Genomic DNA, 25958 nt, shown 5'->3' with positions numbered 1-25958 from the left:
CTATTTGTGTGTTTTTAGAAGCATCGTTCATGTCACCATCTGCGTTTAGATCTGACCCCTCTGAGTTCTAGACTCATTTGTCTGTCTGAAGTCTTATTATTGTGCACAGTTTCAGTTAGAAAACTATTAACTTCTTTAATACTCAGCTTCCACATTTCAATGACTTAATATGATAATAAATGTTTTTTTTTCAATATATAAAATGTTTTGGGAGATTTTTCCAGATTTGCTTCCACAAGGCAGGAGTCTAAGCCTCCTTTTTATGATTCCACCCTTTTTAGGGCCGTAGGGCATTCCTCAGTTGTTTGATGGGGATAAAGAATGAACAGAACATATCCCTACTTGAATCTCCTTGTAGGGAACAGATAAAGTCCTGAGTGAATATGCATTGTTAACATGGGCATGGCCATGTCAAGGAGACCAATGCCTCAGACTCATGGGAGTGACAAGGCTCAGGAATGGTCAGGTCTTCCTTTGGTCTGAGTACAGATATTGACAAACAGTTGACATTTAGCTAAAACCAGTGAAAACAGAAAGTACTGACCATAGCTTCCTCATCCTGGATGACAACAGTCTGAGACTGCTCCCATAGACTCCATACCAGGATTAGCTAATTCTCTTTCTTGTTTATGAGGTATATAATACACATGCTGAGTTTCTGGGATGTTGCTGGTATACCTCCATCTGAGTGCATGGCTGACCTAATCCCAGCTTCACGTTACTTGTGTCGCTTATTTCTTCAATCCCCATTGCCCCAGTAGAGTCCAAAGCCATGCATGTTGTAGCTTCTCTTTGTTCCTAATGACATAAAGTACACTCTTCATTATTTCTATTTCAGAAAACCAGTCAAATCACCCCATGTGAGTCAAGCTAAGACATACTGTTACCAGCTATGATATATATTAAGGGTAAAATCAACCTGTGATGGACAGCTATCTGTCTTTATCACATACTACTTCCACATCATCAAATAAATATACAAACCCTTTCTTTTCCTATAGAAAATATAACCATTGCTTTTTGAAAATGATGATAAAAATTTTCATCCAGAGCCTACATCAAGTGAAGAGTCTGGAATCTCTGAGTGATAGATGATTCACTCCTGTGCTGGTGCAGGTGGTTATTTGTGTTCTGGAAATTTGTGATTCCCAAATAAAAGTTGCCATCCACCTTCATCTCCCACCTACGACAACATTCAATAGGTAGTGATGGGTCAAGCTGGGCGGGAGGTGGGGGTGGGCAACAAAACCCATGCTCTAGTTTGATTTTCTACTGCTGTGGTAAACACCACGACTAAAAGCAACTTGTGGAGGGAAGGTTTTGTTTCATCTTACACTTCTAGGTCACAATCTATCATTGAGCAGAACCACAGAGAAAAAGATATTGCTTACTGGCTTGCTCTCTGGTTCTTGTTCAACTAGTTTTCTTGCACAACCCAGGACCATCTGCCCAGGGATAGGGCTATTCACAGTGGTCTGGACCCTTGCACATCAATCATTAGTCAACGTAATCCCCACAGACAATCCTACAGTCTGATGAGACAGTGCTTCACGTGATGTCCCCAGGTGACTTTAGATTGTTTGAAGGTAACAACAAAAATTAACCGGTATGCCTCACACTCTGGAAAGGCATGTATAGCAGCCACAGCAGTCACTGGGCTGTAGCAATGATGAAAAAGAAAAAAAGAGCTCTTCCTGGGGAGACAAAAGGAAGTGCCGATTCACCCAGAATGAGAGGACCAAAGAATGGGTTCCATCCCAGTCCCGGTTGGTGAAGCAATGGGTTTCTTTGGGTCACTTACAGGAGCATGGATGAAGGAAAGGCAGCTGTATCACTGAAAAGTTCCAACCCCCATCAAACACTGCACTCAGGAGTAATCTAATCCATTCCAAGATGCCCTGCAGTGGGTACCTGCAGGATAAGGAGGGAGTGGTGACTGGAGTCTCAGGTAGGGTTGATGACTAGCTCTCCAGAAAGGAGATGGTGTTCATAGTGTAAGGACCATTTCGCTAGGCTTGGGCACAATGAATATTTAACATCTTTTAAAAGATAGGAAATTTTCTGTTTGTTCTAATATTAAAAATATTAAATTTATGGTAAACAGACCATTAAATAACTATAAATATAAAAGCTAACTCAACCTGGACTAAGAATAGTTTAAATATAATTATTACTTTATATGTACCAGTTCATCTTCACATTTGCCCTGTAAGAAAGCATATGTTTCTGTAAATTTTCCTTTGAAACTGTTTGTAAAGCCTTATTGATTTCATGGTCCACCTACTTGAGATAGGAGACTAGGAGAGAAAGAAAGAGAACTGACAGGAAGAGAGAAGAAAGTGAAAGCCAGAGAAAGGAGGGAAGAACAAAAGGATGAATAACAGATGATACAACAGGCTATAGAAACATGAATGCTTATCTAAAATCTACTGCCCTTCCTTATGAGCTGACTCAAAATGAATGCTCTAGAGTCTCCAAAGCTCAGACATAGTCTATCACTTTGATCTTTGATCAGAACCCTGATACAGGACAGAAATCTGGCATGTGTGTTCAGCCTGTGGAAATGAGACAAAAATTTATCTTGGTTTAAGCTGTCAATTTTACCATAGAATTTTACACAGAATATGAAATTATTTTAAGTGCATATTATATGATTCTGCTACCAGAAGCCCAGGCCATTTACTGGATTCTTAAATGTGAAGATGGGGTAACAGGTTAGATCCAGCCATTTACCCAAAAAACCAAACAGAAAACAATAGTTAAAAAAGAAAAAAAAAAAAAGAATCAAACACAGGAATAGATACTTTAATTATTCTAGGGTAAATAATTTTCTGTTACTGTAACAAAAGACCTGAGGGTAATCAACCACAATAAAGGCTTATTTTGGCTCACAGTTTTGAGGGCCCATGCTCAAAAATCCATTGCTTTTGGGTCTAACACAGCAAGTGTTTGTTAGATAGAGTATGTTATCCAAGACATAGCAACTAGTAAACCACAAAGATAGCAAAAGGAAGCAGTCAAAGTCCTAGTAATTCCTGTAAGGGCCTGCCCCACCTACTAAGTACCTTCAACTAGGCTTCATCATTTAAAGATTCTGTAACCTCCTAATGTGACTATGCTGAGGACCAAGCCTATAGTAAATAGGCCTTTGGGGAATTTTATAGAACTAACCTGTAGTGTATGGTACAATATTTTGTTGCTGTTGTTTGGTTTTGATTGTTAGGTAATAGCCTTTCTTATAGTGAATTTCTCTTGATACATAAAGCAACCTAATTTCCTTCATGGTTGTGTAATTTTCTTCCGTGTGTGTATGTGTGTGTGTCTGTGTGGTATTTTACCCATTGACTCTAACCATAAATACATCTAGTTGGCCTCCAAGAGCTTGCCATCATATTGTGTCTGTGGCCATTCAAATACATTGTAATTTCCTTTTATTAATTAGCAGCATCAGTTGAACTCTTAGTACTTAGCATTGTGTAAAGTGCTTCATGTATCTTATGTCATTCCCTTCTCCAGTGGACTCTATGAAGGGCAGGTTTTCAATACTGTTATTGTTGTCACTGTTGTTTTGTGATGTAGAAAATGAAAAATTGAAAATTGTGTAAAGTGAGAGAAGTGAGTAAGTGGCAGAGCCAGAATCTGTAACATAAAGTAGATGTGTAGATGTAGAGGGCACAATATCCTGTTGCTCACAGATAAGCACTAGAGAAACCAGGAATGTTAAGCACATTGGCTGTCTCTTCAATGGAACAGAGGCGTGTACCTGTTTTCTACCCAGAAGGCTGGTAATTGCTTGGTGATCTTCTTGTATAATATTAGAGGGACCAGCCTTAATATTATACATCCCAGGGGCTCAGGAGAGAGAACTACTAACGGTGAGGACTATTATCAGGAAATATAATCTCAGCACACCGAGTTCTATAGTCCACTTGCTTTAATTCCTCTGGCATAACATCCTTTATACACAGCTTCAGTTCTGTTCTCATATCTAGCTCCTTTCTTGCCTGATTTCTCTCTATATTTATCTACTGTCCCCTCTAGGTTCTATCTTAATTCCTTCATCTAGTTCTGTCCCTTCTAGGTTTCTCATCTATCTAGTTCTTTCCCCTATCAGCTCCTCTCTCATCTCCTTCTCTCTCATCTGGCTCTTCCTCATTTTGTTCTTCCCCATCTGGCTCTTCCTCATCTTCCATCTTGTTCCTCTAGTCCTCTCTTTTAGCCCTTCAATCTAGTTCTTCCCCATCTCAGTTCGTTTCTCTCAAGTTCTTACCCATCTAGTTCTTCCATTCTCTTTTCTCTTCTCCCCTGCCTCCTGGAAGTCTCGGTATATAAAGGGAGGGTCCGAGCTAAATTGTGTAAAGCTATTACTTAACGTCCACCTCTCCTAGGCGGTGTCTCCTTGTGGAATTTACCGTAAATCAGGAGACTTGCATGTGGGCTGTTATCATTGTTAGTCCTTGGAAGTTGGGCACCCACCTGGGTGGCATTTCCTGTAGTCCTTGAAAGTGGCTAAGGGAAATAATCTGATTCCAGAGAAAGCCTTTCCCGAGGTTGTTCTCCAAATACCTGGAATGTGTATGTCCAGAGAGTGATCAGTCCACACTGTTAGCCCTTCTTAGGGAAAAGTCAATTGGGAAAGCTATGAAGGCACACATGATTTTCATAACAGAATACAGCTGATTTATAACAAGCCAAGTAACACCAAAAACTCCTTGGGATTTGGCTTCCTCTGGAGGAATTCCCTGATCCCTCCAGGTAGTGACTTTGCCATAACCAGCTGAGTTCTTATGATATATTCCTGCAGCCCGCAGCATGATCTTTTGCTATCTGTAGAGTCAGGCTTCACCCAGACTCCTGAGCATTGTTTCTCAGTCAACAGAAACTATTCTTATGAAAGAGGTCACATGTACTTTGTAAAAAACTTTACTATTATACTTATTCTAGACCTTTTCTCCCTAAACCCATATCCTGAGCATTGTTACTCTGTAGTGGAATATTTAACTATGTAAAGATGTGTTACATTTGTTTATGCTGTGGAATATTACTCTAACTGTGTAAAGGTGTGTTACACTTGTTTGTGCTGCATTTATTTAATTATGTAAATATGCGTTGCATTTGTTTCACCTTGCCTGTCTAAGGCACCTGATTGATCTAATAAAAAGCTGAATGGCCAATAGCTAGGTAGGAGAGGGATAGGTGGTGTGCTGGGCAGACAGAATAAATCAGATGAGGAATCCAGTCTGGAGAGAGAAGAAGAGAGGAGATAATGAGGGAGAAAGAGAGGGACATGCCATGAGCAGAAGCAACCAGACATGGAGACAGCAGGAAAGTAAGATATATGGAAGGAATAAAAGGTAAAAAGTCCTGAGGCAAAACATAGATAAAGAAAAATAAAGTAAGAGCTAAGCTAAGGCCAAACATTCATAATTAATAAGAAGTCTCTGTGTCATGATTTGGGAGCTGGTTGGTGACCCCAGAGAAAAAGTCTGGTACATTTCTCAGTCAGTGGAACCCATTCTTATGGAAGAAGTCATAGGTGTTTTGCAAAAGACATGTACTTTGCAAAGAAGTTTCACTGTATTCATGCTTTAAGCTTTGTTATGATAATTGTCAAGAAGAAACTTTTTTCCAAAGTTGTCAAAAATAAATGGCATGGGATCAGACTCCAGAAGTTTGAACTAGCACCAGCTAATTAAGTTGCGCTGAACTGGATTTCTCTTTTGCCTCATCTGGATCATTTCTCTGGCTGCTTTAGCATTTGTAGGGTCCGCCAGACCTGAACTTTGATTGACAGCCTATATGTGTGCAATGGAGAAAGAGAGGTAACACAAGTGAATTCCAGACACAGATCATAAGGAACTTGTTATCTGTGGTTTAAAAAAAATAAGCCTGATTATTCTGGTTAGTAGTAATTTAGTTAAGGCAGGTTTTAATAAAGGGACTAACATGTCAATAACAAAGATATTTTGTGTAAGAAGAAACTGCAGTTTAAAATCATAGTCTCAGTTTGAAGTCTGACAAGCTGAAGAGAGCTAGGTTTCTGAAGAAGTCACTACAGCACCCTCTAAAACTCTAGATATACTTCTGGATTTAAATCACAGTGGTCTGGGAACTCAAGGGTTACAGTACAAAAGTGGCCATAAATTATTAATTATAATGAGAAATATATCTTCCTGTTGAGGATAATTTGACACAAATATTAAGCAAATGAGCAGCTCAGGAAGAATTCCAAGAATGGCCTGAGCCTTCTTGTAATAGCAGTTAATCTTAATTTAATGACTGGATTCTGAAATTTTCTATCTTGTTTGTTTTTATTACCAATTTTCCTCAGGGACAACGATCAGAAGTGGAAAAAAATAGCATGAGACAGACATTTTTCCTAAGTTTGGGGGTTTGGATCTGGATGGAAAATGTGAAGAAAACTGTTCTCCATGTTTCTAGTCTAGTTTCTTGTTAGTTTTCTAGCAAGAAGAAGAGGAGGCAGAGGAAAAGGAGAGGGAGAGGGAGAGGGAGACTAAGAAGAAAAGGAGGAGGAGAAGAAGAGGAGGAGGAGGGAAAGGAGGAGGAGGAGAAGGAGGAAGAAGAAGGAGGAGGAGGAGAAACAATTGTAGGGACAGTTACATGGCCATTTATATCTGAAATGCAGCCTGGTGATTAAATCATTTTCTATCTTTAATTTATCAGGCGCCTTTGTGTTTACTCAAGACTTGAATTATGGCCTTCACACTCCTCACACAGTGATTTCTCCATCTTGCTGATATGAAATAAGACATTACAGTGTATTTAACATTATGTAGTGTGTAGGAGTACCTTTTCTGTTTTGACCTTTAAAATAGGAAGTGAGTCACCATCCAGTGCAGCTCCCTCAAGAGGGCATAGGAATGCCTGACTCACTCTTAAGTATTCCAAAGGCTGAAGCAGGAGAGTTACTTAAGATTAGGAGTTGAGGCCATCCTGGGCAACACAGTAAGACTTCATGTCAATAAGTAAAGGATGGATGGATGAATAGATGAATGGATGAATGAATGGATGGATAGATGGATGGATGGATGGATGGATCCTCTTGCACAGTAAGTAGAGGCTTATCCTTTAAAAAAAAATTTCAAGTGCATGTTCCTTGGTGCTAAGCCTTTTGAAACAATAGAACCCAGGAATTCATATTTTGGTAGTTGTTGACTCCTCCAAGTTTCAGAACTACTGCATGGAGAGAAAGGAAGTGATGGATATTACCTTATGGCCCCTTTTTCTCCCCCAGGAGCTTAGATGCTAGGCAGTGTGTTACAGAACATACCAGACAAGGGTCTAGAAAAGTGTTTTCTATCTTTGGCACTGCTCTCTTTGCCAATAACCTTATATAGAACACTGAATACCCAGGAGCTTGTACTATGCTACCAGTTTATTGTAGGGTTAAGATAAGATATGCTTTTTCTCCTGGTAGAGAAATGTGTGATATTAATAATGTTAACCCTGTACTCTTGGAATAGGCTAAATAATATCCTCTCCTCTCCCCCCCCCCGCCACCCCGTGTGTGTGTGTGTGTGTGTGTGTGTGTGTGTGTGTGTGTGTGTGTGTGTTAGATAGGATTTAGATAGGATATTGTAACCTAGGCTGGCCTCCAAGTAGCTACCACACCTGCTTTTGCACCATGCTGAGGATCAGATCTAGAGCTTCAAGAATGCAAAGTAAGCACTCTACCAACTGAACCACATCTCCATAGTATTATATTTTTAAGTCCCTATTATCTTGATAGACATATTTGGTATATACCTGTAATCCCAGCACTGGAGAGATAGAGGTAGCCTTGTGACATTGAGGTCAGCCTGGGTTACACAGCAAGAATCTGTCTCATGTAAGCACTGTTATTTCTAAATAACAAAAGGAGTGAATTAAAACCAAAACTAGAACAAATACTTACTAAGAACTTCCACATTTATGCCAATAACAGATATCCATTTAAAACATTATCCACTCTTGTTTTTAATACCCATTTTTATGATGACAGTGATGATTTCTTGACCAGTACTGTGTTACCTTTCACTTACTTGGATTAAGAATGCCCAGGTTTTGCACTATGAAGAACTGCCTCTTTTTTTATTCAATTGAGTTTACCAACAATCTGAAAAACTTTTATTGTTGCTATTATAGGAAGAAGCATGCACACCTTGAAGTTTCTAGTACCTTTTACATTTTGTTTCAGAAAGGAAACATGGCTTCATCTAAAATGTGTGACTAATGTGATCAGAACCCTTAGGGTATTAGACATTTTCTAGAAACATCACTAAAGAATGATGACTGAAACAATTTCCTGTGACATGTGAATTGCTCTATATACTCAGACCACAAACTGTCAGAATGAAGAAATAATGGGTAGCTTTCACTAGTTGCTCAGACTGGTCAAATTGCCAGTGCCTCTGTGGAGAAGCCTGCAAAGTGGAAGCTGTCAGGATCTTTGTGGAAGACAAGCAGGGTCAGGTAGTGAGGCAGCATCTAGGAAGAGATGTTTCTGACATTACCTGGACCTGACAACATGGATACTCTGGCCAACCATAGAAGGTTGAGAGGAAAAATAGAAAATATCCAAAACTATTTAAAACAAAAAAGGTTATAAGCCAAAGTGAGGGAGGTAGCTACCAACTTTTCCCCAGGGTATTCTTGAGGAGAGAGGGATAAGAAATATTTAGATAGAAAGATGGAGGGGAGAGAAGACAGACAGAAACATAGGATAGCTTTGGGAGCACCTGGATCAATATCCACTAGCCCCTCCTGTGTCTTCTAAAGGGCCTTTTATAGGAATGCCAAGGGGTGGGGCAAAAGACCACCCCCAGCTCAGCCAAATACAGACCTTTCTAATCACCTGATAAACACACATGTGGTCAAGCCATCTCTTAATACAGCCCTGCTGGGTAAAGCAAGCTCAGATTTTACTAGGAAACCTCTGTAGGCCTCCACAACACCCCTTGATATAATAAAGAGCCCCCAAGGCCCCTCTGATATACTGTGCCTGTCTTAGGTCATCCTTCTTGATTAATTTTCCTTACCCATCATGGAGTTACACTTTCCTCCAAGCATGCTCCAGCTTAGGTTGGAAGCTATCAAGAAGGAAGTTGCCTATCTTTGACTACCAGCCTCTGGCAGGAGGGGGTACAGAGCTTAACTTAGCTCTGTTTCAGGTCCCTACTAAGAGCTTGCAAATAGTTGGAACATCCACAATGATCTCCATAGGTGCCACACCTCCCAGTAAAGGAGTAGAGGATGATAAAGATGGAGTATCCTTTTTTGAAATGGGTCTAAGATGACTACAGCAGTCTTAGCTGTGCCAAGCCTTTTATAAATCAAAACTCCCTCTTAACAGATGTTCCTCACAAAGGCAAGACTTTCTACATGGTTATATTCATTAAGAAATTGAGTACAATAAAATCAGAATTAAAAATTAGAGGAATTAATTTTTTCATTGTCAATACACAAAGAACTTCGGAGGCTAATTATTAGTGTCAATAAAATATTCAAGTGACTATTTTGATTCCCAGGAGAAAGCACTCATTTTAAAAACACTTTTAAGTATCCACTCAAGTAAACAAAAACCCATGCTAAGTATAAAGACACTTTTAAGTATTTAAGTAGCTCATATATACATATGTTCCTACCACAGCAGTAGAATTTCTGTATAAGTTAATTTGATTGTGGGAGGCCTACCTATTTCTGAACACAAACAGAGGAGGAGTGGAAACTTCTAGGAAGAAGACAGAAAAGCTCCCCTAATTAAGACACCTTCGCTTAAATTTTCCAAGAGCAACTGAGACCATAAAGTTATATTTTGGGCTATTATAAAAGATGTTCAAATGTACCTGAAGGTAAAAGAGTACAAAAGCTTCATGATGCTTCTGATGTGATTGATTTGGTTTACAAATCATATTCCCCTAAAAATTAATGTTCTCTAATTTGTCTGAACTAGACATATTGATGGAATAATAAAAACAATTCTAGAATGACCATTACTATACATATTTACAACTAGCATGAATATCACTATACATATTTATACTTTTTGCAAACTTATATTCAAAAGGAAACCTATAAAACTATTTTACAACCTTTAGCACACATCTAGAAGAAATTTCTTAACAAAACTATTATCACAATACATATTTACACATTTGACAAACTTACATTCAAAAGCAAACTCCATAGGACTACTTTACAAACTTTAGCAAACATCTTTCCCTAGGCTTGGGCTGCCAGGGACTCTGGCTAGGGTCCAAAATGTCTCTGTTTTTCTGATATTGACTTGAAGGGAGACAGGATTATCAATGAGGGTTTGCTATATTCCAAGAGATTTTTTTGCTTTTTCTAGGGCAATTACAGGTGGCTTTCCATACTGATAGATGTTCCTTCCAGGTGAGTCTAATTTTGCCCTTATGGAAAGAAAGATCTGAGAAGGATCTGAAAGCTTTCAGTTTTTGAAAGAGATTACTAAGTTTTTTTTCCCAAGACTTCTCTTCATTATTCTCAGCTTCATGGCCAAGAGGAAACTAATTCTGATGGTACAATGTTTTCATTAAGTGGCAAAATCAGCAGAGTAGAGGGCTTTGTCTTGCCCACATCTGCCTCACGGAAAATTTTTTCCCTGCTGCTCAGGTCTTAAATCAAAGCTGTCTACAGGTAAAAAGCTCCCACAGGAATCTTTTTCTGCTCATTTTCCTCATAGTGTTTTTTCATGACTCTGATTTCCCTCCAGGAATCTTCATTCATAGTCCCAAGTTTAGAGACTCAAGGACATAGCTCCTCTGTCTTGTTGCTTTTCTTATCCTAAGTTTTTTCTTACACTATATTCCACCTTATCCTTAGTTTTTCTCTTATACTATATTCCTATATTTTACCTTAAGTTTCTTCTTATCCAATATTCCTATACCTAACCCTATATTTTCATTAATTTTAATAGATAGAAATTAAAAGATAGAGAAAAAAACCTAAACAGAGAGAGATATTTACTACAGCCTAACTTCTTGCTTCAACATTTCTTTCAGCCACCTTACTTTATCTATACTCCTGAAAATAGAATACTGTCACCTTTACTTTTAATTCATTATCAGCCATGCCCCCTGCTCTTCAATGCCCCATCTCTCCTTTCCCCAAGTCCCTAGTTAAGTTCCTGTTCTGGGGGGTCCCTGAACTTGGACCCCATATTCTGGCACCATCTGTGGGAGGCCAATTTCCATCTTTCCCCTGGGGTACTCTTGAGGAGAAGGGAGATAAGAAATATTTAGATAGAAAGATAGAGGGGAGACAAGACAGACAGAAACACAGGATAGCCTTGAGAGGGCCTGGTTCAACATCCACTGGCCCCTTCTATCTCTTCTAAAGGGCTTTTTATAGGAATGCCAAGGGGTGGGACAAAAGAACCCCCTTAGCTTAGCCAAGTGCAGATCCTTCTAATCACCTGGTAACCATGTATGTGGTCAAGCCATCTCTTAATGCAGCCCTGCTGGGTAAAGCAAGCTCAGATTTTACTAGGAGACCTCTGTGGGCCTCCACATCAAAGCATTGATTTTATGACAGCTGGAAAGCAGGATGGGGTGAACTCTGGCTTATTATAAAGGGTTGGTATAACATGATGTCTTTACATAGGCTACAGGATACAACTATAGCTTTGGGTTTCTAAGCATCAGGCTTTGGGCAACTGCCTTTGCTATTTTGTGTTTCCACTATTGTTCATAAAATGAGGCTAGCACTAGACAAGGTGCTTCACATTGAAGCACTGGGATGTTACCTTCAGTGTTCCTATAGTTGACCAAAACAACTCATTTTGAGTATCTGGCACAATCACCACTTGACAAGAGATTCTCAAATTTATTAGTGAGTGACTGAATCAATGAAGAGGTGGGTTTTCTTCTTGAGTTTTAGTGGTTGTTATTTTTTTTTGTTTGTGTTTTTGTTTGTTTAACACAGTCTCCTGTACCTCAAGCTGGCCTTGAACTCACTATGTAGCCAATGATGACCTTAAAATTTGGATCCTCCTGCCTCCCTTCCAGAGTGGTAGGATTACTGGTATGTTCAATCAGCCTAGTATATATAGTGCTGGAGATTGAACCCAGGGCTCTGTGCACAGTAGGCACTGTTCTCCACTCTTAGCCCTCAGGACAGACTTTGGGTGCAGTGATCATAGCTTCCTAAGCTCTTTTTAGACTGTGGTTTACTCTTTACACTTCCCTCTGGCAATGAAACTAATACCAAATTTGAAGACAAATTTATATTTGAATAATAAATCTAGACTTAGAAAAAAGAGGAAATTTTCTAATGTTGATCTGTTTTATTCTGGCTTGGGATTATATTCTGTGGATATTTTAAAATAGTTATTCTTATCTTTATCATAGAGTTATATGATTAAAAATTGAGAAATATTTTAAAAATATGGAAGAGTAGCTGGATTTATTTCTTATTTAGTTTTTTAAGGTTACACTTTTAATTCAAAGGCTACTGCATGATTGCACAACACTTAAAAGTACCTCGCTAAATTAATCAATGAAGACTTATGATTAATGCAGACTGTTCTCAGAGAATAAGTAAGAATTTTTTATGAGTTCAACTTTTTAGTCTTTATAATTTTGCAGTTGTACTGCAAATGGGAATGATTCATCCAAGGAATGAAAACAATTTTACATTTATTTATTTATTTAGTATTTATTTTCTGAGAGGGCATGTAGGTGCCATGGTTATATATATGGGGGAGTCATAGAATAGCTTTTGGGAGTCAGTTTTATCATGTGAGTTCTGAGAATTCAATTCAGGTTGTCAGATTTCATGGCAAGTACCTTCACACACAGAGTCATCTTGCCAGCCCCATCCAGGGAATTTTTAATGGAGCCATGGGAGAAAAATAAGTACCACCATAATTCTATCCATAGCTTGACTATAGAGATAATACTGTCCAATGCCGATGAGAATCAAGGACCAATAAAGCTTTCTGCCATCTGACTCATCTTTCATTGTAGTAGCCACATGATTTGAGCACCAAGGTAACCCTGCTGACATTTGTCAAAGTCTTATTTAATGCTAGTGGGCTGAATTCATCAGTGTCAGAGATAAGACTAGCAGACACACACACATAATTTGTTTGGCATCCAGAGAATACCAAAAGAACATTGGCATGACACCCACTACTCCTTTCCAAGAGAGAATTGGAGAGCCCACACCACCCACACTTCCCAGGTGGCTAAAAAAAAAAAAATAAGTGGATCATTATTGGATAGCCTAGCAGAGTTTCATGATGTTTGAAACAAACTGTCCATGCCTGTCTTTCTAAATTAGAAACATCTAGGGACTCATTGTGAGGTTTTTTTTTTTTAATTTTTTTATTTAAAGAAGGTCTTTAGTTAAATTATTATGCAAAGAAAAGGAGAAGGTGGCTTAATTGAGAAGAGATGGGTTCTTGGTCTTTTCTATTCTGTTGTTTTTTTTCCTACTCTTTACAAAGCCAAGTGTTATTGTTCTGAAATCAGTACTGACTGCATCATGCTTTGCATAAAAGATTACAGAAACATGTAGTTAACATATCTCGAAATCCAAGAGGATTATCACTCTACAGTTGGTAGAAATTCATTGAAGTTTTTGATGTGTGTATTTCAGTTGTGTTCACACACATGTGCAAACATAAATGTTTACCAACGCCCCTGTTACAGATTCTTAATTTCATTCCATCATGCATAGAGAAAATGCTTTCCATGCGGTTTCAGTTGAACTTATTGGAGATGGCTAGCATTGAGAGCCACACTTTCCATGCTGTTTTTCAAGAGGCTTTGTCTATTGATTGTTTGACTCCGCTGTAGTGAGTACAGGCGTCTGTGTTCATTCTTCCTAGAGGTCTGTGAATACTGTCAGTTTATATATTCTTTTCAGCAGAGCTGGGCCATTATTTCTACACAAATACTCCTCCCTTTTTTCCTTTCTCTGGTGACTTCCTGGTGTTAGTTAGGGTTCTTTAGAGGAATAGAACTTATAGAATGTATAATAATAAAAAAAAAAAAAAAAAAAAAAAAATATAATAATATATATATATAATTTATTAGAGTGGCTTTCAGGCTATGTTCCTGGTAGTTCAACAATGACTGTCTAATGAGGGAAAGACCCAGAATCCTCTAGTTGTCCAGTCTGTGAGACTGGATGTCTCAGCAATCCCAATCTGCTGCTGGGGTCCTAGAGGATTCCTAGAAAGCTGCTGGTCTTCAGTCTGCATTGGAATCCTGAAGAAGTCAGTTCTAAGAGCAGGCACAGGAATACATCATCAACAGGAAACAATAACATGCATGAGAGAATGAGGGCCAACAGGCAAAAAGGAAAATCTTCCTTCTTCTGTGGGCTGCCACCATACGGTGTGGCCCAGATTTAGTGTGGGTCCTTCCACCTCAAATAATTCAATCATCAAAATCCCCCACAATGTGCCCAGCTGCTTGTATTTTATTTGATTCCAGATGAATCTGGAAACTGACAACCAATGTTAGCCACCATATCTGAATGCTTATGTCATTACCTGGTGATTCCCCACCACATCTGGATGCTTATGTCATTACCTGGTGATTCCCCACCACATCTGGATGCTTATGTCATTACCTAGTGATTTCCCACCACATCTGGATGCTTATGTCATTACCTGGTGATTCCCCACCACATCTGGATGCTTATGTCATTACCTGGTGATTTCCCACAGGTTTCTGAGACTCTTTTTCTTCTTCATTTTTGTCAATGTTTTCTTCAGATCAGATCATCTCAATTAACATAGGCTTATTTAGTATTTTCTTATAACCTTTACAGGTGCAAAAACTATGTTCTATACCATAAAAGAAGAGCATGGAAATAATAATTTATTATTATTTTAATTATTCATAAACTCCTCACCTCTCATTTCTCAGTTCTGAGGAAAAGACAGGTGTTAGGACTTGCAGGATTTTTAAGTTCAATGAGATAGTTAAATAAACAAATAAATCAAAAAGTAAATAACAGGCAATATGGTATTGTCAAATAAAAAAAGAAAACAACAAACACTGTGAGCATACGAATCATAATTGTAAAATAGACATAATGTCTGAATTAGAAAGTATCATTTGAGTTGAATATGTTTAACCTGTTTCTTTTCTCTGAATCTTATAATATTTGAAAACCGAGGATTTAAAATAGCATATTTTGCCAACTCTGGAAATGAGATTGTCCCTCTTCCCAGACATTTTCTTTTCATTCTCTTCATTTCATTTTATTTCATGACAGGGTCTCATGCAGCACAGGCTGACCTCAGACTCCCTAATGAAGCCAAGGATAACCATGAACTTCGGTGTCTCCTGCCACCATACCCAAATTGTAGGATTTACAGGCATCTGCCGCCATACCTCTCTGATTGATTGTATTGTTACCTGGTTCCATGTTGGTTTACTTACTTTCCTGAAGCAGTTTTTTTTAAGGTCTGTATTTGTTGTCACATGTGATCTCTTGATCTCCTCTTGGTCCTCTCATGGTTCTACAGATCTGTCGTCTTCAGTTGTCTGGAGCTGGTGAGTCTCCCAGCCTTCACAAAGTCTCAGAAGTTCATGGTGGGTCAGACTACTATTTTAGAAACTCAATTTCAGAGTTCATGTTCAGACTACCTATGCTTCCGTAGGAACCCTCCAGTTCTGCCAGGAGTTTGTGTCAGTATATGCTTCGTAGAATCCGTTCTGGATTGTGGTGTCAGACTACCTATGCTTCCGTAGGAAACCTCCAGTTCTGCCAGGAGTTCGTGGTGGTCAGACTACCTATGCTTCCGTAGGAAACCTCCAGTTCTGCCAGGAGTTCGTGGTGGTCAGACTACCTATGCTTCCGTAGGAACCCTCCAGTTCTGCCTGTCTCTTTGCTTTCTGCTTGCAAACTCTCGAAGATCAGCTGAGAGTCATTCCTGGCCATGTCTGCTTTCGGATGTACAAACAGCTTTTCATGTGTGTTTCTGGGGACTTCCACATCCCCAGGAATATGCTGGAGATGTGCAAAGCTCCGTCTGGAGAGTATTGTTCTGCTTCATTATTTATGGATCATTTTTGGAATTTTGATCAGCCTCTTATTACTCCTGATCTGTGAGGCTACGTTTGGCTGCTATGATGTTTAACAGTTACTGCTGGTTATTTTTAGCGAGAACTTGGGGTGGGGATGGGGGTCATGGGGTTGCCTGTTCCCAGCTGAATGAGCTCTAAGTTGAGAAACTGATGACTGGTTTTGCATTGGATGCTCCAGACAGCTGCCAGATGGATGGAATCAGGAAAGTGATTTGACAATGATATTCTTTGGGCCACTCCAAAGCTAATCAAACCTACCCATTCCAGGGCCTGCAGGTCTTCCCAGCTACTGGTATTATGAGAGGTTTTGTCTTCTTAACCCTACTGTGGAGCTGGGAGCAATAGAATTAAAAAAAAAAAACATTTTAAAACTATCTCAAAGATCTTTTATTTTCAAATATCAGCACTACACATCTTGTTATGAGCCTTTAATTTCTAGAGGTCTGAAAGGGTAATTATGCTACTCTTTGCCCACATTCTCATTGCTTTTATGGTGCTATAGAATTTTTAATGTTCCAAATTCTCAGTAATTTCCTTAAAAAAAGAGTTCTGATGAATAAAGAAAAATATTATTATGCCTTTTTATAGTATATGTTCAGAAGTCCTCCTATTTGGTTTATAATTAAAATTATAATATGCTAAAATAAGAAAATGCATTTTCTAACCTGTGGGAATAATTTAGAAATAAGGTGACATTCTAATTCAATATGATATTAATTGCTTTTATTCTTACAAAATAATCCAAGTAATTATCCTGCTTAAAGGACTAAATGCATTTCTGTCTTTCCATTTCGAGTGCTTTATCATATTGGAAATGAAGAGGTTTGTGACCATGCAGAGAAATGCTGAATTGAACATTAATAAAATAGAGTGAATAGTTCTCTCTCTCTCTCTCTCTCTCTCTCTCTCTCTCTCTCTCTCTCTCTCTCTCTCTCTCACCTGATATGAAAATGTCCTTTTCCCCGGGGAAACCTAAGACACAGGTGACAGGATCTCACACCTCACCACCATATAACACAGGATTGACCAATCAAATAGCACTGCCTGAGATTCAGAATGTAGAGGTACTGTGGCAAAGATAGAGAAGTTGAGTCAGGACTATACTCAGAGGTTGGACAAAGGCCTACAATATTTCTAGAAGTTTGATATACTCGGGAGATTTGAGTAATTGGATGAAAACATGACTGAGAGGGGCTGACTATCCATTTCTGTTTTATAAATAAACATGCCTAATTCATTTATCATGATAATCTGGCCAAAGTTTATTTCTGTTGCAGAGTTTGCATGAACCATAGTATCTTCTTTAATGAGATGAATGCAGGCCCAAATCTGCCCATTTGAAAGAGGTGTGGGTTATTCAGGATCCCATGAATTTTATGGGAAGAAGACATTTTATGAAAGAAGATAACAGCGCAGTAGACATGATCTGAAGTAAATTGTCTTTTTTTTCCCCTAACATTCCCTTTGATTTATTTGGCCAATATCAAATTTTTGATCAAAGTCTAATGTCTTTTTAAGACTTATTTTCATTTTTTATTTTTGTTTATGTCTCTCAGTGGGATACCCTGGAGGTGAAGTTACAAATGGCCGTGAGCTGCCCAAGATGGATCCTCTCCAAGAGCAACAAGGATTCTTAACTGACGAGCCATCTCTCCAGCTCCTGGTTTTCAGTTCAAGACAGGGGGTTTATTCAACCTATAGCCATTTCAGGGTCACAATCAAGAAGAAAATCCTTAACAGACAGCCATACAGACTGAGAAGTAAATAGGAGAAGAGGTGTATTAGAGCAAATTTTCATGGTTCAATAGCATTACCCTTGTTCTTTTCTTTTTGGTGCTTCTGTGGCTCAAAGCCAGGACCTCATATGTTCTCAACAAGTGCTCTCCCACTGAGAAATATCCCCAGCCCAAATAACACTGTTCTAAATTACGTTTGAGGAGAGAGACAAATTAAAGGATGGTAACTCTGTAATCAAAGAAAGAAGGTGTGTGCGATTAATGGCTTTGGTTGAATTAAGTTCGTGGAGTACACACGGCCCACAAGCACTGTTCTGTTATTTACATGTGCATGAGTTGATTAGCTTATATGATTTTCACAACTCTGTAAAGTAAGTACTGATGACATCTTTATCAGTCTCTCTATTTTAGATCTTGAAAACAGATACAGAAATTTAAGTATATATATTATTGAGTATATATATATATATATATATATATATATATATATATATATATGGCAACCTAATGGTTGGTCTCTGATTACCCACCTCCTGTTGGCAATAGCATGGGACTTAACAATTTGCTTTTGCTGAACCAGAGTGCAGCAAAGGTCATTGCTTCTGTGATTACATTATTTAAAATGATAACTTTCATCTTGCTAGCAGACTATTGATTCTTTTTGATGCTGTCTTTGATGAAGTACTTTCTCACGCAGAGGGGCTCACATGGGAAGGGACTGAGAGATGGCTGCTAAAGCCATCAGAAGGGCAAGGAATCTAATAGCATGAGAGGAAATGGATCCCTCCACAGTCTGACCTCAGCTGTGACCCGAGGTCTGGCTAAGATCTTGATTGCATCCTGGTAAAAGATTCTAACCCCATCACATTATTTCTAGATATCTATCTGACTCAGAAATTGCAAAATGATAAGTGTATGATGGTTTAAGCTGCCAGGTTCATAATGACCTGATTTGTTATATAGGAGTAAAACAAAAATGATATTTGCACAAGGCCACACAGGTAGAAATCTGAATAGTATGGATATAGATTGAGAAGCTTGGCTGTGCTCTGGGAAGCGTGTGCAGTTCTAGAAGCCCTTGACACTAGGAGATTACTACTGTCGTGGAAGAGTGTTCATTCCTGCCATCCTTGTGTTAGAGTTCCCCTAACTAGGCAAGAAGTTTGAATACCAGTTATTCAAAAAAAAAGTCAAATATTCACTAAATTTTATTAATTTTCAATTTAGTATTTCTATATATAGTCACAAAACTAATAATCAAATTACAAATATTTAGTGACAATGCTTCTGCCTAGTGAATTTACTGAGTCTCTATTCATATTGATAAAAAAGGGATTATAAATTGTACAATGAGATGGGGTGAGACTTGGGTTTTGTCCATATTTGATACTCAGATTGAAACCAGTGTGACAGAGACAGTTGGTTATGGGGGATAACCAACTTCTGAAATTGCATTTACCATGAGAAGACATGGCTGCTAGCCCCATCACATAGACTTTAAATGAGACTCCAGAGTAAAAGTAAAGTAGGAGCTCAGAGTTCAGCTTGTAGACAGGCACCAGCGCTAATGCCCTTTCAGATGAGTCTGGAGCACTCTGGGCTTCAGCAAACTTGTCTCAGGCCTTTACTGAGTAAAAGACATAATAAAAGAATTTTCTCAGCCAAAAAATACATCGAGTCATCCCCACTGCCAAGGGGAGATCACTCTAATCCCAGTGGCATCATAGGCAGCAAGAGCAGAGTTCCCATTCTGCCTGTGACTCTCTCTCTGTATGGGGACCAGGAGCCCGGAAGAGAGTGGTAGCTAGGGAAAGCATGCAGGGCCCTTGCCTATCAGAGTGGAGATGAGGTGACTGTACAGCCAGGCACACACAGGAGTAGTCAGGGATTCAAGTGCTAACTTAGGCTAAGAGGTCTTGTGCGGAGGCTGGAGAAGCTGGGGCATTCAGGCTATGCAAAGGGGAAGGCAAATAAATAAAATATGAAACAATGTCTACAGACACTGACTTGCTTGAGCAGAATACCTCCTGTGTAAATCAGTAACAGCTTCTAGAAGAAACTTGTTTCTGAATAGTCTATGCCGCTGCCATAGGGCTATTTGAAATTATCAAGTAAAACCATGTAAAGTATTTCTGACAAAAGGTGTGTTGATTAAGGACATCTACAATCATCAATATTTCAGTGCCTCTTTGGTGGAGGGAGAGAGGAAGAGAAAGAAAGAGAGGGATGGGGAGAGACAGAGAAGGACACAGAGAGACAAAGACAGACAGAGAAAGACAGAGAGACGCTGATGAAGACTGTTCCAGACTGAATAGACACAAAAACATCTCCATTAAGTAGTTTCAAACCCACGGAAACCGACGTTTTGATCATGATATTTGTCAAGCTAATGTCTTAAGACTTTCATCTGTGAAAGATAGTGAAGTGGTTATGCAAATTTATGCATAAAAATAAAAATCCCATATGTGCTTAGAGGGAGAGGTTTCTCGCCAAAATGCTAATGATACAACACAACGGTTAGCATTTGTGCCCATTTTAATTCAAAGCACACTGCAAATATATTATCTGCTAAACAAGAATAGGCAATGTCCTTTGCCTACGTTATAAATTTCAAAAGTGACTACATTTTAACCGAACAAAAATATATGAATAGTGATGAAATCTTGAAAGGGGAAACACCATAATGTACCAAAATGATATTTTTTAGAATTTTTAAAATTCTAAAAATTCAGATTCAATGACCTAGTTGCACTAAACACGTGATCAAAACTGCATGCAAATTTTGATATTCTGAACATTTTAAACATCTATTCCACAAGCATTAAGCTTTTACTACATCAGATATGAAAGTAATTTTTTAAACTATTGAGTATATGAATAAAAATGTCTGCTTCCTTAAGGAATTGACTAACTGTATTAATCAGCTTTGTTACTATAATGAAATATCTAAGGCAATAAACTTGTTCAGCAAAAAATTTATTTTAGCTCATGGTTCTGGAGGTTCCAGTCCAAGATGAGGTCATCACTGGGTTTCTGAGGAGGGTAAAACATCATGGTAGGAACTTGAACAGAGCAAACCACTTACACCATGAGTCAAGAAGCCATGGAAAAGGAAGAGTGATGGGGGATGTCACAATCCCCCTTCAGGTTAGACCCTCAAGGGAGGATGTAAAAATATACCAGAAGCCTTCACGTCCCAAAAGCTCCATCACTTCCCGATAGCTCTACTCTAGGACCCACAACTTTCATACACAGGCATGGCAGGGAGCACTTCCAAACAGTGGAACTGATAAAGGAGAAACTGGAACAAGACAGACCAGATGTTACATGCTGAAGCGCTCTAGAGGAGGTCCCATGGAAACAGATGGAGGAATAATTATCTGAGATTGGCACTGATAAGGGCAATTGAGCCAGATTTTGAACTAATATAGGATTTCTCAGGTCTACTTTGGAAGAAGCAACTTTGAAAAGTAAGACCAGTGAAAGGGATCAGAGTATAACACCCAAAGGCTGGTACATAGAGCTGAGTTGGTAGAGTACTTGTCTGACAAGATAATGCTCTGGGTCCTGAGTTCAATCTCAAGCAGTGCAGAAAGCCAGTATGATTAACACTTTGGAGTTGGAGGCAGGAGGACCGAAGTTCAAGGCTGAGAGTCACATAGTGAGTTCAAGGCCAGCCTCAGCTATGTGAGACTCTGTCCAAAAAATAAAAATAAAAAAAAAAAAATAAAAAGGACATTAACTAAAACAAGAGATAGACTATATCATCCCAATAAGTGACTTTGGCAGAAGAATTGTTTTGAGCCGGAGGAGTTTGTGTTTCTGAAATCTCTTCGGCTAGAAGCAGAGGCTCCAACCCTGAGTTGTCATTTAGGCCCTCCTCAGGAGCAGGGCTAACCTCAGAGACAAAAAGCTGTCACCATAATGAAATGAATGCACCTGTCACAGACTGTCACGTCGACCACGCTTTCTCCTAATGGCCCGATATCTTCCTTAGAACGCTGGCTTTTTGAAACTCTCCCTGATGGCCAGCTTTCATGGTGCTGGAAGGCGCTCTTCAGGCAGCTTGCTCGGGGAGAAGGACATAAGCGGTTTGACCCGGTGCTGGATTCTGCATCCCTCATCTCTGACCTACCAGTCACAATGTCCCCACTGGTGCGGAACACGTCAAGACTCTTTATGGGGGTAACCAACCACTCTCTTAATTGGATTTGAGGGCTGTTCCGCAGAAGGGAATTCATACCAGGTACTATAAACAGAGACCAAATCCACAGGCAGGGAAGTCAGAGGCCCAAGGGGGAAAACCCTCTCATGTTCCTCTAAATGGCCATACTGTCAAACTGCCTTCTTAGATCCATAAGTTTGTGCTGCTCTCAACCCGAGTCGGAGAAGCTTCTTACTGAAGGAAGTAGTGGTTAGTGCAGAGACTCATAACTAATCGAGTGCTTCCCCACAGCATCAGGCACCGTTCACCAGGCGGTGTGGAAAGGACGTAGGAAGAGCGGGAGGCTGGGGGGGAGAGCTGTGGAACGCTGTCATCCGGGCAGGACGTGCTGTTGTTCACATGAACTCTTGTCTTCTGTGGTCTTCTGCTCACAACTAAGCTAGTTAAAACTGCAGCATGTTGGAGGGGCAGCTGACAGCTGCTGGGGAGGGAGAGTCACATTTATTTAGGGGCAGGGGTGACCTCTGGCAGATGGCCCGTGTCCTGGTAGATGATCTACACCCGGGCACATATGGGCAGCACTAATTGGACTCAGTGAGTTATAAAAAAAAATATTTGCTTTTTAAATGAAGTGACCTTTTCCCTCTCTCCATTGCCCATACTAAATTATGTATGTAGATCTGGAATTCTAGGCACCCCTCTGAGTTACTTGTGTCTGGCAATGCGCATGTTCAAAAACATCTGTTTGTATTCTGTCTTGTGTTAGTCTATCTTGCAGGACTCCAGTCAATGGGCCTATGATTTCTGAAGGAAAAACAAAACAAAACAATATTTTCCTCACCTGCTCTGCCAAGCAGCGAGTGTATGAAGAGGAGTAAGTGGCACAGCATGGTTATCTGAAAAGGCAGGCTGATACCACACTAAGAAGGATTGTTTCCTTCAGCAACATAAACACCCAAAGTGTTTTTGCACATGACCAGCAAATGGTGCTAGATTTCTTTCCCATTGGCTCTGCCTGTCCTGGAACTCACTCCATAGACCAGACTGGCCTTGAACTCAGAGGTCCGACTGCCTCTGAGGATTAAAGGCATGTGCCACCACCATTTTGACCATGTTTGATTTCTTAAATCTGTTGGTGTGGATCCCACATTGTAGGTCGGAGATAGAAAAAAGAGGAAGAACAGCAATTTGCCGGGGGTGAGGAACCATTATTTTCATTTTTACTGTGGAATTACAAATTGCTAGGGCAAAGCTCTGTAACTATTCCTTTCTTCCATAGACTCTAACTCTGGAAATCCTAGCTATATAGCCCAGTTATTAGTATGCCTAAACCCACAAATAGACTTGACCACCGTGTTTTAAGGTACTGGTAGGTCTACAGAAGCCATCTAGCAGGTGATTAGAAGCAGGGATAGAGACACTGGAAGAGAGCCAAGTGGTAGGGGCTGCAGGATGGCTCTGGCAGCAAGGAGCTTGCTGTGTGAGCACAAGGACCTCATTCACTCTCTGGCACCACATAAAACACTGGGCATGGAGACATGCTGGCAATCCCAGGGATGGGCAGTTGGAGACAGGCTGATCCCTACAGCTCGCTGGCCGGCAAGCACAACCTAATCGTCTGGTCCCAGGCTGCTGTGAAACTCTGTCTCCAAAATCAGAATGATAGAGGGATAGTTCCTGAGAAATGACACCCCAGGTTGACCTCTGGCCTCTACAGGTAAGCACATGTATGTACTTAGGTAAATATGAGCACAGACATGTGCAAAATAAATATCCTTAAAGAATAAACTTCTTGAAGAGTAGAGAGTTTAATCTATAGATTTGAGATACTTTTTTTTTCATAGAATCTAGTCAGGTAGGAGGGGGTGATAGGCAAGAATAAGGGATGAGGATGAAAGATAGATTCTTAAATGAAAGATAGCCACACAGGGCAAATGAAGGCAGGGCATTGATCACTGAACATCACTCTGACCCAGAAGCCCTGGGATTAGATTGAAAAACTCACATCACAACCAGCTGATTTTTATCATTATATTTCTCTCCTTTTAAAAGATTTATTTACTTTGTGTATATGAGTGTTTTGGTTGCATGTACGTTTATGCATGTCTGCTATGTCCGGAGAAGCCAGAGAACGGCATCCAGTCTTTTGGATCTGGGGTCGTGGGTGGTTGTGAGCCACCATGTGGGTGCTGGGAATCAAGCCCGGGGGCTCTGTAAGAGCAAGAAGTGCTCAAGTACCCTGCTGTCTCTCCAGGCCCTGAGCCAGCTGCTTCCTCCTTTCTGTAGTTTATTGCCCACGAGGGTTGAGAGAAATGACTCCTAACTGGGAGCTTTTCTAAGAACGCTACATGCGTTTGTTATCTCACTTAGTTCTCACCATTCCATGAGACAGCTACTTTGATGACTCACATGTGGATTAGAGATGTGTAAATTGATGGAGAGGAAGTTTGATGAGCTGGCCTAAAATCATGAAGTTAGTGAACAGAATAGATGGGTCATAGTCTGTTCATTCTGAGTACAAGTCCCCCTTCTGATCAGTGTCTGTTTCTTGCTTTTCTCTTGGTTTCTATCCCAAAAGACAGGAATCTCTTATATGTGAGACATATAAAAGTTTGAAAAAAAAAAACCCAAAACTAATTTGCTTAATAAAATGTATTTAATTTTATTTTTCTACAGTAAAATGGAAAACATTTAACTTATTGTTTTGCTTCCACATAAAGAAGAAGAAAGAACACAGAAATTTTATTTTTTAGTTAATATTTTATTTATGTTTTGTGGGACAAAATATAAGTGGGAATAAAATGAAGAACAGTGGTCTGAAGAATTCAGAAAACAAATAGAATTGGAAAAACCAAGGAAGAAGAAAACAGACGAAAGGGTACATTTGAAATTTTATATTTATTAAACCTCTAAGTGTCACTGCATATTAGATCAGAATTGGCAGGTTTCTCACTCAGAACCAATCCCTGATTTTCTTGAAGTCATAGCTCTCTCTCTGGAACCAAGACTAAAACTGATAGATACTAGAATTTTTAAGCATGCACACCCATGGCAAGAATCATCCAACCCCCCAAGTATTGGCCAGAAAGTTAGGACATACAGACTCATGAGGAAAAAAATTCATGTTTAGTTGCAATTTGGTGGAAGCATTTTGGCTGCTGTCTTGCATGATGTTAAGCCTCATCATGCTTTGGAAGAAATCCAAACAAACCTTAGCTTTTATTACTCCTATGGAGCTACTAAACTAACCTATTCAATAGTTCTTAACTCTCTAGGCTCCTTATCTAATAAAACGTTATTTATACAACATGCAGTCATTGCTTCAGCTCTTCTATTATTATGTCACAGTGATGGGATTTTAATGAATACAATTAATCTACAAGGTATCTATTATTTCAAATTTAAGAAAATCCAAGTTCAGCAGGGTTAAGGTATGTATTCAAAGACAACTGGTCAATGACTTAGTTCCTTTTCCTGATACCTCACTAAAGCAACTTAAAGGAGAAAGGGTTTATTCTGACTCACAGTTCAAGGGTGTTGTCCTTACAGCAGAGAAGTCAAGGCTTTAGGAGTTTGAAGCAGCTGCTGAAATCACATTCACAGCCAGGACCCAAACAACACTGAACGCATGCGGCTGCTCACTTCCCTCTTTACAAACAGATAGTATAAAATTCCAACCAGGGAATGATGCTATACACAGTGGGCATGCCTGCTCACTTCAACTATCACCATCAAGATAATCTCTCACAGGCGTGCTCAGAGGCCCATCTCCCAGATGATTCTGGAATCTTGTCAAGTTGACGACAGATACCAGCTAGCACAATGGCTACACATGATTATGAACTCACCACTTTATGTTCATCTTGGCAATGCTGTGCTGTGTAGTGGGTAGCCATTCCAGCTTGGATCTGGAAGTTCCAACCCCCATTGAGACTCTGGCAACTGTCACGCCTACGAGGCGGGGCCAAGGGAGGCGCCTGGAGATCC

This window comes from Peromyscus leucopus, chromosome 17 (assembly GCF_004664715.2).
Source record: "Peromyscus leucopus breed LL Stock chromosome 17, UCI_PerLeu_2.1, whole genome shotgun sequence".
Taxonomy (NCBI): Eukaryota; Metazoa; Chordata; class Mammalia; order Rodentia; family Cricetidae; genus Peromyscus; species Peromyscus leucopus.
The sequence above is the reverse complement of the archived record's forward strand: the minus strand, read 5'-3'. Positions refer to the sequence as shown.